Genomic DNA, 13975 nt, shown 5'->3' on the forward strand with positions numbered 1-13975 from the left:
GCAATGGGGCATCTCGGACCTTAGTCAATGGCAGGACCAACAGTCTATCTCCTTAACTAATGAGATTTAAGGTTTGAGAAAGAAACAGAGCAATGACGGAGAACAAGGGTGAATTCGAGACAAATCAGGTACAGAAAGATTGGATTAAGGGAGAGAGAAAAAAAAAGAAAAAGGAAAAGGAAAAGAAAGATATTTGAAAAAAAATTAACATTTTAAAAAAATCTAAGAAGAATTTACTACATGCAGGAATGAGATTGAAGCATTTAAATTGTTCTCTTCCCTGGCCAACAGGGTTGGTTGGTATTGTATTAACAATTATCATGTCGTTAAATGGATACTAACACTCTTAATTATCAGACTTCACTTTCTGCAGCGAGTTTAATGGCAATTAATGTGCAAATCCAGCAGGTTCTTAGCAATAACGGGAAGGCTAGGGGAGATACACTGTTTGTGCGAAGCAAATGGAGCGGTGTAAATCGACCAGCAAGTTCTGGAGATTTGCAACTCATGGCGTAACTATTAATCCCTAGAACTCGCAGGCTGGTTTGCGCATTAATAATGGTGTGCATTGTTAACATGCCGTTATTTTTCCAGGAAGGTTTGACCTAGAGCCACTGCAAAGAATAAGCACACAACAAACAAGAGGGCAGATTCAGCAGTCCTGTGTACCAAGTATACAACCAGCACAGAGGAATGACAGAATTGAGAGAGCAGTCCTTGCACCAATTTCATACTGCATTAATTTGCACTTCTCCCACTGTTGTCTTGGTGATGGCCCATCACTATGGTTACCCATAGGAGAAGCAAATCATTTCCAGGACATGCTTGGTGTCAGGATAAACGAGGATCTGGACTTGTCCCCACTTACTAATTGTATCAGATATAATTGGGGCATAAAGTGCCACATCTAACAATTTTTTTCTGAGATTCCTTTTCCTAACAACTTCTGAACACACAATCTTTTGAAATATATCTTTACTTGCGACCTTTATGTTGCAGGTTATCTGAACCATAACATTTCCATGGCCATTTGTGTATGTGCAAATGTGAGGAACCTTTAGGAGAATATGACAACTGCAATTATAGAAAGAATTAACCTTCTACCCAGAGTTCTGGAAACATAACTACTGGGCCATTGTTTCACTGAAGCACTACTATAATTTACTAATGCCTGGTGGACAATGACCATAATTATTGTAGCACAGAAGGCGTCTCGAAGGCATTCTAACGAGGAAGATAAGTACCTGCCACTGGCATTAATTACATAAGGATTTCCTGATATATTTGTGCAACTCACATCAGTTGTCATGTGATTGTTCAACCAATCTTTTCAACATTGGATTATCTGGTGTTTGCCAGGTGCTTAATTAACTGAATGCCTATTACTTTTAGGACCAAATAACATGTCCATGCACAAATAAAGCAATTATACATCATTTTTGAGAGAAATTATGTTCATTATCTGTCCTCAGGCACTCTTTACCAGCCTTGAGGGAAGTAAGAGCTAGTAATGACTGAACACTTCAGGACATTTTAAATTTATTATGAGCTCAAGTGCAATATTTGTAATTTTCTCAGCTTTAGAAATGCATGATGATGGGTCAGGGAAGCTTTCAAAAATTATCCTTGCGAGTCTGAATATAAGCTCTTCATATAACTTCATTCACCACTGTTTATAATTGGATTTTTTCATTTTTGCACCAACTGTTGATCCATAGAGGTGCTGCCACTGTAATATTTTTGTGCCTATTTGAACAGGTGGTGGTCTTGGATGTCTTCCACTATCATGACCATTTTTAAAGATTCCATCATCTGTGATGGCAGAATTCCTCACTCGTTAAATTTAGAGACACAGCAGGCCACAATGAGAGGTGATCTCATCGAAACATATAAAAATTTGAACAGGACTAGACAGACTAGATGCAGGGAGGATGTTCCCGACGGCTGGGGAGTCCAGAACCAGGGGTCACAGTCTCAGGATACAGGGTATGCCATTTAGAACTGAGATGAAGAGAAATTTCTTCACTCAGAGGGTGGTGAACCTGTGGAATTCTCTACCACAGAAGACAGTGGAGGCCAAGTCATTAGATGTATTCAAGAAGGAGATAGATATATTTCTTAATGCTAAAAGGGATCAAGGGATATGGGGAAAAAGCGGGAACAGGGTACTGAGTTAGACGATCAGCCATGATCATTTTGAATGGCGGAGCAGGCCCGAAGGGCCGAATGGCCTACTCTTGCTCCTGTTTTCTATGTTTCTATGTTTAATGACTTGACAAGTTGGTTATAAGCATGGAGGCAGATGGCCTGCTCCAAAGCACCTAATTTTAAAAACAGGTAAAAAGTCAATGTGCTTAAATGCATTTTTATCTTTGCAAAGCTAAAAAATGGATATTTTTTAAATGTTTTAACCAAAGAGTTTGAATAACAGATATAGCCTAACATTAATTCCAGAATTTATTAAAATGAGTGCAAATGCTCAGGTTTATGGTGAATTAAACTTCATCTGCCTAGAAGTTTGAGGAACACACACACACTAGAGTAGTTGCGATCTGATATAATCTATCTCTGTTTAATTGTTCTATGTCAGCCTGTTCAATACTTACCAAATTAAAACCTGTAAATTATGATTGTACAAAATGCTTAATACATTTGTATCAGGTAGTTTAACAGAGGCATTAATCCATTACAAATGAACAGACTAAGGTGTCTGTGGGCTGGGAATATTAAAACATCTACCTTATCTTTTATTTTTAGTTCTGCTGGATGCATTTTGCCATGTCATGATACTGCAGAGTACACTTCTTTGGTACCTCAACCTAGGAAAACAGCCTCCTCCACTTTATTCTGAGTACCTCCCATTACTACACTTCAGTCCAGATTACTTTCTAAGGGGGAACTTCACTCTGGGCCACAGATCCTGGCCTTCCTTTGGAATTTGATGGACAAGATACACTAACTATGTGTATGGAGGTGGTGCCACATTACTTTGTTAAAATGACAATTACACAAATGGGAATTTGTAATTTATAATTAGAAGGAATGGGCATACATCTATTAGACTCTCATATAAGTTCTATAGTAATAAAAAAAAAATTGCACAAAGTTGGTATTATTTTTAACAAGTACCTAATGAAGCACATGTTGTATTTTGCCCAACATTGAGTAAACAATTGAGACAAATTACATGCATGTACATAAATTTACTTTTGGGCCTTTTATCAGTGCTTCGATAGAATATAATGGCATTTGTATCTGGGTAAAAAAAAGCGCCCACATTTGTGGGGTTATGTGTATTGTCAAAAACCACAAAGCCAAATATATGCATCAGGATCGATCTTTTTCCTGGACATTAAATGGTTTTCTTTCCAAGTTTACAGCAACATGCATTGTAGTTCTACAAACAAAGGGATGTGGCTAGTAACTGAGTAAATGATTGAGCAATATACTTGTAGCAAACCTCTCCCTTCCAGCTTTGGTGGAAGAGGCTAGGCAACTACCTTTTCCATTGGCGTTAGTAGTCTCTGGAAATTTGACTTACCTCATCTGATTTTGAATGAATACTTGAAGGCTGGGTGAGGGAAGTCCTGAATTTTTTTCTTAACACAACAAAATGTTTGTTTCAAATTTGTTCATAGGATGTGGGTATCGGTGGCAAGGCCAGCATTTATTGCCCATCACTAATTGCCCTTGAGAAGGTGGTGATGAGCCGCCTTCTTGAACCGCTACAGTCCATATGGTGAAGGTTCTCCCACAGTGCTGTTAGGAAGGGAGTTCCAGGATTTTGACCCAGCGATGAAGGATCAGCGATATATTTTCAAGTCAGGATGGTATGTGAGTTGGAGGGGAACGTGCAGGTGGTGCTGTTCCCATGTGCCTGCTGCTCTTGTCCTTCCAGGTGGTAGAGGTCACGGGTTTGGGAGGTGCTGTCGAAGAAGCCTTGGCAAGTTGCTGCAGTGCATCCTGTGGATGGTACACACTGCTGCCGTGGTGCGCCGGTGAAGGGAGTGAATATTTAGGGTGGTGGATGGGGTGCCAATCAAGCAGTCTGCTTTGTCCTGGATGGTGTCGAGCTTCTTGAGTGCTGTTGGAGCTGTACTCATCCAGGCAAGTGGAGAGTATTCCATCACACTCCTGACTTGTGCCTTGTAGATGGTGGAAAGGCTTTGGGGAGTCAGGAGGTGAGTCACTCGCCGCAGAATACCCAGCCTCTTACCTGCTTTTATAGCCACTGTATTTATGTGGCTGGTCCAGTTAAGTTTCTGGTCAATGGTGACCCCCCAGGATGTTGATGGTGGGGGATTCGGCGATGGTAATGCCGTTGAACGTCAAGGGGAGGTGGTTGGACACTGTCTTGTTGGAGATGGATATTGCCTGGCACTTTTCTGGCGTGAATGTTACTTCCCGCTTATCAACCCAAGCCTGGATGTTGTCCATGTCTTGCTGCATGTGGGCATGGACTGCTTCATTATCTGAGGGGTTGCGAATGGAACTGAACACTGTGCAATCATCAGCGAAGATCTCCATTTCTGACCTTATGATGGAGGGAAGGTCATTGATCAAGAAGCTGAAGATAGTTGGGCCGAGGACACTGCCCTGAGGAACTCCTGCAGCAATGTCCTGGGGCTGAGATCAACAACCACTACCATCTTCCTTTGTGCTAGGTATGACTCCAGCCACTGGAGAGTTTTCTACAATTTCCATTGACTTCAATTTTACTTTGGCTCCTTGCTGCCACACTCAGTCAAATGATGCCTTGATGTTAAGTGCAGTTACTCTCACATCACCTCTAGAATTCAGCTCTTTTGTCCATGTTTGGACCAAGGCTTTAATGAGGTCTGGAGCTGAGTGGTCCTGGCAGAACCCAAACTGAGCATCGGTGAGCAGGTTATTGGTGAGTAAGTGCCGCTTGATAGTACTGTCAATGACACCTTCCATCACTTTGCTGATGATTGAGAGTAGACTGATGGAGCGGTAATTGGCCGGATTGGATTTGTCCTGCTTTTTGTGGACAGGACATACCTGGGCAATTTTCCACATTGTTGGGTAGATGCCAGTGTTGTAGCTGTACTGGAACAGCTTGGTTAGAGGTGCAGCTAGTTCTGGAGCACAAGTCTTCAGCACTTCAGCCAGGATGTTGTTGGGGCCCATAGCCTTTGCTGTATCCAGTGCACTCGGCCATTTCTTGATATCACGTGGAGTGAATCAGATTGGCTGAAGACTGGTTTCTGTGATGGAGGGGATATCGGGAGGAGGCCGAGATGGATCATCTACTCAGCACTTCTGGTTTGCCTTTTGCACTCATGTGCTGGACTCCCCCATCCTCAATGATGGCAATGTTTACAGAGCCTCCTCCTCCTCCTGTTAGTTGTTGAATTGTCCACCACCATTCACGACTGGATGTGGCAGGACTGCAGAGCTTTGATCTGATCCGTTGGTTGTGGAATCGCTTAGCTCTGTCTATAGTGTGTTGCTTCTGCTGTTTAGCATGTGGTTACAGATTATGCTGGAATACAATTCTGCTGCTGCTGATGGCCCACAGAGCCTCATGGATGCCCAGTTTTGAGCTCCTAAATCTGTTCTGAATCTATCCCATTTAGCATAGTGATAGTGCCACACAAGACATTGGATGGTGTCCTCAGTGTGAAGACGGGGCTTTGTCTCCACAAGGACTCCTATGAATACTGTCATGGACAGATGCATCTGTGACAGGTAGATTGGTGAGGACGAGGTCAAGTAGGTTTTTCCCTCGTGTTGGTTCGCTCACCACCTGCTGCAGGCCCAGTCTGGCAGCTATGTCCTTCAGGACTCAGCCAGCAGTGGTGCTACTGAACCATTCTTGGGGATGGACATTGAAGTTCCCCACACAGAGTATATTCTGTGCCCTTGCTACACTCAGTGCTTCCTCCAAGTGGTGCTCAACATATAGGAGAACTGATTCATCAGCTGAGGGAGGGTGGTAGGTCGTAATCAGCAGGAGGTTTCTTGCCCATGTTTGACCTGATGCCATGAGATTTCACGGGGTCCGGAGTCAATGTTGAGGACTCCCAGAGCCACTCCGCCACTCCCTCCTGACTGTATATCATTGTACTGCCACCTCTGGTAGGTCTGTCCTGCTGGTGGGACAGGACATACCCAGGGATGGTAATGGAAGAGTCTGGGATGTTGGCTGAAAGGTATGATTCTATGAGTATGACTATGTCAAGCTGTTGCTTGAGTAGCCTGTGGGACAGCTCTCCCAATTTTGGCACAATTCCCCAGACGTTAGTGAGGAGGACTTTGCAGGATCGACTGAGCTTGGTTTGCCTTTGTCGTCTCCGGTGCCTAGTGGTCTGATGCTGGGTTGTCCGTCCGGTTTTATTCTTATTATGATTTTTTGTTGCGAGATTTTACAACAGAGTGGCTTGCTAGGCCATTTCAAAGGGCGATTAGGAATCAACTGCATATTAGGCTAGACCACGTAAGGATGGCAGGTTTCCTTCCCTAAAAGGACATTGACTGAGTATTACTTGAAGAGTACAGCAGCATTGATTGCTATTAAAAGTACCTAATTATATGCTATATCAAGTTGTTTGTTCAAGTATGTTATTAATAGAATTTGTTCCTATTGAATAGGACTCAGTCTATTAACAGTATATTTTAATGGCATTGATGCTAATAAAGTATGGCAGTGTTAGATGAAAAATAAGTTATATTCAATTTTCAGAGGATTCTGATTTTGAAAAATGCTAAAATCATTCAAACCTCCTACCTTTGGAACATAGAAACAGGAGTAGCCCATTCAGCCCCTCGAGCCAGTTCCACCATTCAATTAGATCATGGCTGTTCTGTATCTTAACTCCATCTATCTGCATTTGTGGCAGATCTGCCTAGCTCAAGTTTTAAGTGGGCCCAAAAAACAGAATTCTCATGGCTTCACTTTTGGCAGATACCCAGGCTCCTCTTCCACCTCAGTCTTAGCTATGCTCCTGACAGCTCACCCTGCTCAAATTTTAAGTGTTACAACAAATAATTCTTTGTAAATCAAATAATGTTATGAAAGTTCACTTTCAATTCAAATTGTAAGTATGGGGTGGAGGAGGTTAAGAGGGGCAAAGGGTGTTAACAAGGAATGCTCTCCAAACTCATCAGGTCAACAGACATATATGCTTCATTAGAGATTGACACTACTAGCTTTTTTTCTGTTTCTTGTTCATATCTGTAAATTAAATTGGGTTACAATCTCAATTTATAGCATTGACATTATTCAATTGCTCACAAAATAATCTACCAATGTAAGGAGGAGAGAAACCAAACAAAAAGAAAACAGTAACTCAATTCTAGTGAAATAGTATTGATTTGGCATTACATATAGAGCCAGACACTATGCAGTAAATGGTCCTTAAACAGCAGTCATTACCTTTTGATTTTCTTTATTTGGAGGTACAATGTTCTCAGTCTTGCTTATTTGGCTCATTATAGATAGCTTACTGAAAGTCTGCTGCAGATGAGTTTATATTGCAAATTCTGCATTGAAGTTTGTTTAGAACCAGTTGAAGTTGGCAACACAGAAGGAGATCATTCAGCTCATTGTATCTGTGCCAACTTTTTGCTAGAGAAATCCAAAAGCAACACCATTGTTCTGCTTTCTGCAAATCACCCTATATTTTCCTCTGGTTCAAATTATCCACTCTTTCCTTAAAGCACCCAATGGTCTCTGCCTCAACTATTCCCTGTGGCAAAGCATCCTATGCTCAAACAATTCTCAGTGTAAAGAAATTTGTAACACCTCTTTTCACTATGGCAATTTTCAATTTAAAAGAGCATGGGTGAAGTGTATAAATAGATAACTCTTTTAAAGAGCTAGCAAGGTGTGATGGGCTGAATAGCCTCCATCTTTACTGTTCAAGTTTATGATTTAAGCCATGTTTCATCTGGCAACAATATAAAGTAGAAAATCATTCCTAATGCTTAGTGAGAGATTTGATTTCATGCTTAATTTGCTTTTATTAATACTTACCATCCTTCTACTTTTAGCAAATATAAGTGTGGAATAGTTCCATTGTGGATTTTAAAACCAAATCACAACCTTATAGACTCAAACTTGATCTATTCTATCTTAAACAGACAAATAATTTCAACACATTAACAGTTTTATATGATCCAACCCAAAATGGAAACTACCACCAAATTGATATCTGCTCCAAGCAGTCCCCCCCCCCTTTTAGTTATTTACCTGTATGCTGCTCCCAGAATTTCCACTCACCTCTTTTCACACACTCTGAGGTTAACATTTAGGAGCTTCTCTCCGCTAGGGCTAGTCGATCTGTGGTACAAAATAGTCTTTGAGTCACCTTCATGAAATGTTTCATAGCAGCTAATTTTTTCCATCAGCCTGTAGATGTCATTTGATTTTTGACTATCCTCTCCATACTTTTGGGCATGTGAGGTTAGAATGTTTTTACTGGTAATGTGCTCTCAGGCCTTATTTCATTCCTTGAGAACTGGTGTATCGTGAACAATCCTAGACAATTTTCCTTGCTGATTGGGTTCTTCAGCAGCAAGTTACTTCAGGATCACAAAAACCATGTTTGCATTTCTTGCTGTTTCAAAGTGTTCCCTTTGGAGCAAAGTGAAATAGGCTATTAAGATAAGATACAGGAGTAATATATATCTAATTTACAAAGACAGGACTTGCATATTTGCTGGTTAATTAGCATCTCAAAACAATTATTAGTGCCAAACTTAAGGTGGAAAATTACAATTTTGTGCCATAATGTAAATTCAGTGGAAATACTGTAGACTTTGCACTAAGCATGATGTTTGTGCCATAAGAGGAGAAAATTAGGTTCAATATGTTTTAACCAAAACACACACTATACTAAATCAGTGTGATTCAGTTTTCACATCAGCCATCCTTATGGCCTAGCTACTTAAATCCACCAAATTAGTCCCAATTACAGCAGAATTGCAGGCAGTTTTGTGCTCGGGATTTGCATCAACTGGGAGCTGGGTTGAAACCGCATGAACTTATTTCACTTAGATTACTTAACAACCATCAGAGGACAGCCTTTCAACCTAGTTGCACTAATTGCTATTTAAAAACTGGCAGCTTCATTCTGCAATCTGTTTATTTGCAAAGGGGATAGGAGTAATAAGTGTTTCCATCTGTCAGCCTATAAATGGAATATCTGTCATATTTTCACCAAGGCAGGTTTAAAGATCTTGATGGTCAAGATGTTTTGAAATGGAATCATATCAATCATGTGCATGCTGTGTTTTTTTTAAACAATGCCATGTTAAAAACTATTTATTATTGATTAAACTTTAAAATGACCCTAAGTTTTAAACCACATTTTGAAGGTCATATCTTCAGTATTGACTATTCCTTGGTTCCAAACTGTAGCATCGTGTTTGTATTCAGGGAAAGGGAGGAAAGTGTAACATTGCAGAATAGCTCTGATAACCTACACCTTCGGTCTGTGTTTTCGAAAGTAGACAATAGCTAATGAGAACAGTTCTGATAAAATGTCAAGTATGTGATTTTTGTGACAGTGATTTGCAGATGATACCAAAATAAGAGGTATAGTTAATTCTTTAGAAGACCAACAGAAGCTGGAAAGGGATATTGATCAAATGGGGGAATGAGCTAAAAAGTAGTAGATGAAATTCAATGTCAGTAAGTATTGCATTTTGGTAAAAAGAATTACAGCAGTAATTAGACTCTGAATGGAAGTTGGCTCAGTGCGGTGGAAGAACAGAGCAATTTGGGGGTACACGTTGGGGGGATGTTAAAGGCAGCTCCTCAGGTTGATAAGACTAAAAAAAGCTAATAGAATTTTATTGCAAGAGGTATAGAATAGAAAAAGCCAACAGGTGATGAGCTTTTATAAAACCTCAGTTAGAGTACTGTGTGCAGTATTGGATTCCACATTATATGAAGGATATTGAGGCTTTAGAGATGGTACAATGCGGATTCAGCTTATAATCAGGGCACTTCTAGATTGACAGCTTTTAGGGCCTGTGTCAATTTTTTCCAACCTGTAGGTCAGCTTTTGCTAGTTTTCTAGGTTTGTATGCAAGTCTCACCAGTTACCTTATTAATTGCTCTGACAATATGCTTGTAACTGTTTACATATTGCAAAAATCAAAACATATTTATAATCTGTATCCCAGTCCTGGAGTGATGTTTTGCTACTGTATTAACACTGGTATCCCAGCAACCCGATTGGATCCCACTGATTGTCGAACATATTTTTCTGAGTTCCATTCACAAACTTGCTGCAACCTCTATTTGAACTGAAAGAAAGAACTTGCATTTATATAGCGCCTTTCACGACCGCAGGTTGTCACAAAGTGCTTCACAACCAATGGATTACTTTTGAAGTGTAGTTGCATTTGTAATCATATGTAGGGAAACATAGCAGCCAATTGTGCACAGCAAGATCCCACACACAACAATGAGATAACTGACCAGATAATCTGTTTTAGTGATGTTGGTTGAAGGATAAATGTTGGTCAGGACACCAGGAGGGCTGTCTTGCTCTTCTTTGAATGTTGCCGTGTGATCTTTTACATCCACCTGAGAGGACAGTCAGCGCCTTGGTTTAACACCTCATCTGAAAGATGTGCCTCCAACATTACAACACTCTGTCAGTAATGTTCTGGAGCATCAGCCTAGTTGATATGTTCAAGTCTCTCGATTGGGGCTTGAACCCTCAACCTTCTAACACAGAGGCCAGGGTGACACTTATTTTCTGATGAGAAAGACTCCAAATTATAGCAGATTATAATTATTTTTAGATGAGAAAATTACACTTAAATTTAATTTCCCTATTTCCATTCAATGGAATGTAAATAGGGAAATTTCCCTATTACACAGATTCAAATTTTAATAGAATGAAAGCTACCATGTCCATGTTGTCTTTCACAATATCTACAGCAACAGAACTTAAGAGAGAGTGAGCTGCCACAATAACTGTTCAACACTACCAACTCTGGGTAGTTCTTAATAAGTTTCAAGCTATGAAAAATTATACTCCAATATTTCATTTACAAATTAAACTTCATATATTTAGCAACATGTGATCAATCTCTGCTAAATGTTTTAGATGCCTTTAATAGTTTTATCTGTTTCACTCAACCCCAATTTTTAATATATGAATGTTTTACTGCATCTATAGAAGTTATTTTTCCTTGTCACTGACTCCCCAACCAGAATAAATAATATTTCCCTATTCACCCGATTGGAACATGGAACAAGAGGAAGAAAAGTCCCCAGCGCAGGCACAAAACATGAAATACAGGAAACACACAATAGGTCCACTAGTCCCGAAAAGAGAAAAAAAACAGGCCTACAATCCAGGCACAGAACTCCGCGTCAGAGCTGTGTTCCAATAAAGGGTGTACTTGACTAAAGTCCATAGAAATAATAATCCGAAGAGATGTGAAACAGGCTGCCGACTCGCTATCACCCATTTTACACCATCGCGCAAAGTCAAGATCTACTCCAGTGTGTTTGAAAGAACCAAAAATGACAAAAGATAAAGTATGATCCAGTTGGGCACAGGAATCAATGGAACATGGTAGATTAATGAAGCTGGGTACCATTAGGAAGAAAATAGATCAAATAGGATCGTGACGGGATTATTTGGAGCAGAGCTGTACAAATGGTGGACGTGTCCAAATATATATCTCCAGAGATTGTATTAGCATCCAATCGATAGAAACCGTTAACAGGCTTAATACGACACCTGGTCATTTACTTGTGTATTCTGTACACATTATGCAGTGTCAAGCATCAAAATAGCATGATTGTTTGCAATCATGCCTTTCCATTGTTGAACTGTGATGTGGAGATGCCGGTGATGGACTGGGGTTGACAAATGTAAGGAATCTTACAACACCAGGTTATAGTCCAACAGTTTTATTTGAAAATCACAAGCTTTCGGAGGCATTCTCCTTCGTCAGGTAACCTGGTGTTGTAAGATTCCTTACAATTGTTGAACTGAGCATTGTGTTGTCATTAAGGAATGTGCTAACTTGATTACTTACGATGTGGAGATGCCGGTGATGGACTGGGGTTGACAATTGTAAACAATTTTACAACACCAAGTTATAGTCCAGCAATTTTCCTCTGACGAAGGAGGAAGCCTCCGAAAGCTTGTGAATTTAAAATAAAATTGCTGGACTATAACTTGGTGTTGTAAAATTGTTTACAATTGATTACTTACAGAAGATTTACATTGCAATAGTAATCCATCCGAGAGCTTCAAACACATCCTCGCCTTTAACACTATGTGACAGTCAGTGTAACCCAAACAGCATTTGAGGAACTACAATTAATTTTGAGAGTGAATCTCTAAAGCTTACATGGATTTCTCTCTCCGGGCAATTGTTCTCATTTAATAAAATCTATCTTTTGCCATTACATCAAATTCAGCATTGATATATTTCACAGACTGTTAGTGAACTGTTTATGTGGAATGGTTTATTTACTAATGGTTCTTCTCGCAGCTGCACTAATGCAATTTTTTTTGTGCTTTTCTTCCATACCTTTGATTTTTGGTATTTGGCTTTGAATTAATTGCCAGTAAACTCATTGCATAATCAGTATCCTGCACTTTAAACCATGGACACTGCTTTCATCAAACGAGTGGAGCCGAAAATCCTTGGATCCCTTCCACTGTCATAAATCTGCCAGAGTATCTAGAGTTAGAGAAAGGTCACTTATTTTAAATATCTTTGGCAAATGCCTGTGACAGTAGAGGTGCAACTTGATTGTATACTAGAAGGGGAGGAAGCGTTGCCTGACAACCACTTAAGTGTTGGAGAATTTTAATTCTCCATCCCACTCCTACCTCTCTGACCTCGGCCTCTTATACTGTTCCAATGGAGCTCAACAGAAGTTTGAGGAACAGCACCTCATCTTTTGATTAGACACTTTACAACCTTCTGGACTCAACATTGATTTCGATATCTTCAGATCATAACCACTGCTCCCATTTTTTCAGACAGCAGGTGCTGGTCATAGTTCTGCTGTTGCTATTTACAGCTACTCAAGATCATCTTTTGTTTCTTTACTTCTCCCATTGCCACTTGTCATTTAATCACTCCTGCCCTCCACCCTATCATGGACTTTCCCTTTTTTTCTTTCCTCCCCTTCCTTCCCCCCCACAGCATTCCTTGGCCCTGTACTTGCTTAAAAACTGTTAGATATTTACTTCTTCCAGTTATGACGAAAGGTCATTGACCTGAAACGTTAATTCTGTTTCTCTCTCCGCAGATGCTGCCTGACCTGCTGAGTATTTCCAGCATTTTCTGTTTTTATTATTTAAGTGGTAAGTTGGTTGCACTGTCTTATAAGTGTTCTTTTACCTGTTGGTGATTGGCCTCCTTTTGTGTTTCTTGTATCTCTACATTTTAATGGAAACAATACCCATGTTGCTCCTGGCAGCTTCCTGGGGTACTCAGGCGAGTTCCCAGGTCTGGGCACCCCTGTGAAACCCACTTGCTTGCCTGAAGGACCTAGATGCCGGTTTCTTTCTGATGTCCTCTGGGCATCAAGGAGGTGGGAGCCAGGAGACATTTGGTAGGAAGCTGTCCCAGCAGCCCTGCCTACTTGTGACATCACAGGCCTTCTATGGAGCTGACAGAAGTTCCATTTGCTCCAATCCCCAGTGGGAATTGCCACCATACTTTCTCCAGGGTAGAGACCTGGTGGTTCCAGATCCTGCCTGATTTTTACCCGATGGGTCTCTTCTGCTCCATTTACCTCCCTCCCCCACCCAACCCTCCCTTGCATCCCAAGGAAATTCGGGAGCTTCATAATTTTGCTATTCATGTGACATGATGGTTTAAGGTGTGTTTCTTGCATGTCTTTAAGAATATGTACATTCTACCAGAAAGAATACCCATGTACAGAAAATAAGGAAATTAACAATAATGCTAGCAATTTAGGGGAACATGAGACAGGAGTGGCTCAGAGTCCCATTAA

This window comes from Heptranchias perlo, chromosome 14 (assembly GCF_035084215.1).
Source record: "Heptranchias perlo isolate sHepPer1 chromosome 14, sHepPer1.hap1, whole genome shotgun sequence".
NCBI classification, from domain to species: domain Eukaryota; kingdom Metazoa; phylum Chordata; class Chondrichthyes; order Hexanchiformes; family Hexanchidae; genus Heptranchias; species Heptranchias perlo.